This window comes from Podarcis muralis, chromosome 2 (assembly GCF_964188315.1).
Source record: "Podarcis muralis chromosome 2, rPodMur119.hap1.1, whole genome shotgun sequence".
Taxonomy (NCBI): Eukaryota; Metazoa; Chordata; class Lepidosauria; order Squamata; family Lacertidae; genus Podarcis; species Podarcis muralis.
The window spans coordinates 107,296,863-107,300,505 of NC_135656.1; the positions used below are offsets into that span (position 1 = coordinate 107,296,863).

Sequence of the window (3,643 nt, forward strand, 5' to 3'; positions counted from 1 at the left end):
TATTAGGTCCACAAATTACTATATAGCATACATTCAACACAAAAAACAGTGACAATTTGTTGTTGACAAAGAACAGCTGGGCATATAAAGGGCCCCATTACCTTCAAACCCTAAATCCAGCCCTGATTCCACCCACTCCTTTTAATGGGTTTACTCTGAGTAGAGCTCCTTTGGCAACAGCCCAGGGATGCTAAGGTTTGAAAGCTTCCTTATTTGGCCAAAGAATTAATACAATCACCCAATGGAGGAAAGTGCCGTTGGTTCCCTACTTACAGAGTTTCCTAATTACGTGTGCTGTTGTGCTCATTATGGGAAGCAAAAGGTTGTCTCAGCCCAAATATGTGTAATCCTAGAAAATTGCCCTTTCCAGCAGATTAGCAGGCTGGGAGTAATTAAGCGCTTTGCTAGGAGGTAAGCAAATTGCAACCATTAATTGCTGTGCGCAGCCCACCTTTTCCCCCAAGGCATCACTTGTCCTGATCTTTCTCACAGCTCTTAATTTTTTTAAAAAATACATTTTTTATAGATTTCCCAGTATCGTTCCAATAACAGCCTCATTATAGCAATGCCCACCTTAATTTGCTGGTGCGGAAAGATAGGTACTTGGTGCTGGGAGCTTAACACTGTTTTCCAGGTCAAAAATTGGTCGCGATTTCGTAGGGCTTAATTATGGCCAAGGCCGGTACAACCATGAGGCGAGGCGAGGCGACTGCTTCAGGTGGCAGGATTCACAGGGGCAACAGATCCAGCCTCCAAGGAGCACATCGCCCCCTGGTGGCAGCAACAGCTGCGGTGCACTCTTCGGAGACCAGATCTGCCCCCTCCCCAATGCCACCTCTACAGTGGTTTCTTGGTCAATAGGAAGCACTGTTGGTCTCCTCCCATCTTTGTTCCTGGTGTAGATCTTCACTCACCCCTTCTCCTTGGTGAAGGAGGTGGGCCCACACCATTTTGTGGTTCATCTCAGGTGCTAAAATGGAGCCCTGGTAATTGCAATGAGCCTGGTTCACATTTTACATACAGAATCATAGAATGGCAGAGTCGGAAGGCACCCTGCCCTCCTCAAGGTTCATCTCCTCAAGGTGAGAGCCAGTGTGGTGTAGTGGTTAAGAGAGGTAGTCTCGTAATCTGGGGAACCGGGTTCGCGTCTCTGCTCCTCCACATGCAGCTGCTGGGTAACCTTGGGCCAGTCACACTTCCCTGAAGTCTCTCAGCCCCACTCACCTCACAGAGTGTTTGTTGTGGGGGAGGAGAGGAAAGGAGATTATTAGCCCCTTTGAGACTCCTTAAAGGGAGTGAAAGGCGGGATATCAAATCCAAACTCCTCTTCTTCATCTAGTCCAACCCCCTGCAATGAGAAATCTCAGCTAGAGCATCCATAACTGAAACAATTTAGGGCTCAGGAACCCTCTGACCTTGGTCCAGAGAAAGTGATGACTCTTTTTTCCTCGGAAGCGGTTCAGTTCCTTGGAACTCACCTCTGCATCTGATTTGGTAATTTCTTGTTCTACAGCCGCTGAAGGAGACTCTGAATGTATTGCGTCAGAAACAGCAGTGTGGCTATTGCAGATCCACGAGAAGCAACGCAGAATCGGCCCGGCAGTCCACTGCCTTGGGCTTGTCCCAGCAGCCCTGTGTAATCAAGACCTGGAGGGCTGACCTTGATCCTGTAACATGATAATATAATCAAAGAGCATCATGCTGCAACGTGGGCTGGAGGAGGATGTGCAGTTCAAGACATCTGCATTTTTATCAGGAGGAGGACCTGCATAGATCTCCACGTTGGCCAACCCCAAGTTGACGGACAATTGCCGTAGACTAGAAGAGGGACTGGACCAGAGGACAAGGCTAGCCACAGAGACTAACAGAGGCTGGATGTGCCATCTGCCAGGGGTTCTTCAGCTGTGATTCCTGCATAGCAAGGGGTTGGACCCTTGAGGTCCCTTTCCAGCTGTGCAAGTCTATGATTCTATATGCAGCAGGAACAAGATGGGTTTTGCAGGATGGTCTGGGCCAGCAGGGGAGATTGTCCAGCAGAATCCGGAACTGGATCAGCGAAGCCAAGCAAGGAGCTTCCTCCCAGAGTTGTTGCACCAGCGCTAGTCCTGCACTTTGGAAGTTACATTTGGCCAACGGCAGGGGCCACGGAGGGCCCTGATGGTGGATTCTGCAGTTCTGCAACAAGAAGTCCAAGTCTTCGTTTGTCTGGTGAATTGCTGGCCTTAATGTCTTATCACTATTTGAAAAGGCGTCTTATCGAAGACAACCCCCTGGTAATCGGTATGTGGACATGCAGACCGCATATGCAGACCTACATGTGCAAAGATGCTAGAGGATAACTTTGGATTCAGAGACCATGAACCTTATTTGAGATGATGCGATTTTGGATCCCCTACCTCTCTCCCTTCCTTTATTGGATGAAGGTATGCTTTTATTACTATATAAACGAATAATAATAATAATAATAATAATAATAATAATATAGTGCAATTTTGCTAATAATACTGAGGAGTTTCATAGTGGAATTGACTGCCCCACCACATTAGCGGACAAAGGAGGGGTGCCAGTCTGAGGGCTAATAATAATAATAATAATAATTCATTTATATCCTGCCCATCTGGCTGGGTTTCCCCAGCCACTCTGGGCAGCTCCCAACAGAATATTAAAATCACGATAAAACATCAAACATGAAAAATTTCCCTAAACAGGGCTGCCTTCAGTTTTAGAAAAGTCAGATAGTTGTTTATTGCCTTGATATCTGACGGGAGGGCTTTCCACAGGGCGGGCGCTACTAGCAAGAAGGCCCTCTGCCTGGTTCCCTGTAACTTCGCTTCTCGCAGTGAGGGAACCACCAGAAGGCCCTCGGCACTGGACCTCAGCATCCGGGCAGAACGATGGGGGTGGAGACGCTCCTTCAGGTATACTGGACTGAGGCCGTTTAGGGCTTTAAAGGTCAGCACCAACACTCTGAATTGTGCTTGGAAACGTACAGGGACCCACTGACCTTTCCCCGGTTGCCCACTGGTCACTGACCCAGTTTTCTGTTGTGGGAGGAGTTGCCAGTGGAACAAACAAACAATAATGCAGAGGCAAGTGGAGACAGCACACTTTTCATTCCCATTGTGGTGCTGAGCTGAGCAGAGAGTTTTAAACCTCATTTCCCCAGCCCAGCACTATGACAGGGATGGGGGGGGGATCACATCTCTCCACTCACCATAGGGATAGTCTGAAGAACTGGGGGCCTCTACTCTTCTTCCTCAGCTGATGAGGTGAGGAAGGGGGCTGTGTTTGCATTTGTGTGTGTGTACATGCCTGGGATCATGTGTGACCTGTTATTAGCATGGCCAGAAACAAAACCTTACATGCAAGACAACAGCCAAACCTTGGGGCAATTCCATTTTTCTTTTTGTAGTGGAAGCTGCTGATTAACATGGAATTCTAAAGGAAATGAGTCAAGGCCAGATTATTAAACTGAAGAGCTACATGTGCTGTAAGTGTTAGGCAAACCACAAACTGGAAGGGAAAAGGAATGACTCAGAGAGTGTTCCCATCACCCCTTCGATAGCTCAGCTGGTAGAGCGGAGGACTGTAGAATACTACTGTAGTCATCCTTAGGTCGCTGGTTCGATTCCGGCTCGAAGGA

The 3,643-nt window shown here is 47.9% G+C and overlaps 1 non-coding gene across 1 annotated transcript; it reads left to right on the plus strand.

Moving 5' to 3' along the window:
- The first annotated feature begins 3,555 nt into the window (after positions 1-3,555).
- On the plus strand, positions 3,556-3,643 carry TRNAY-GUA (transfer RNA tyrosine (anticodon GUA)). The gene is given in 2 exon segments: positions 3,556-3,592; positions 3,608-3,643. It is a non-coding gene; the product is annotated as a tRNA-Tyr (tRNA).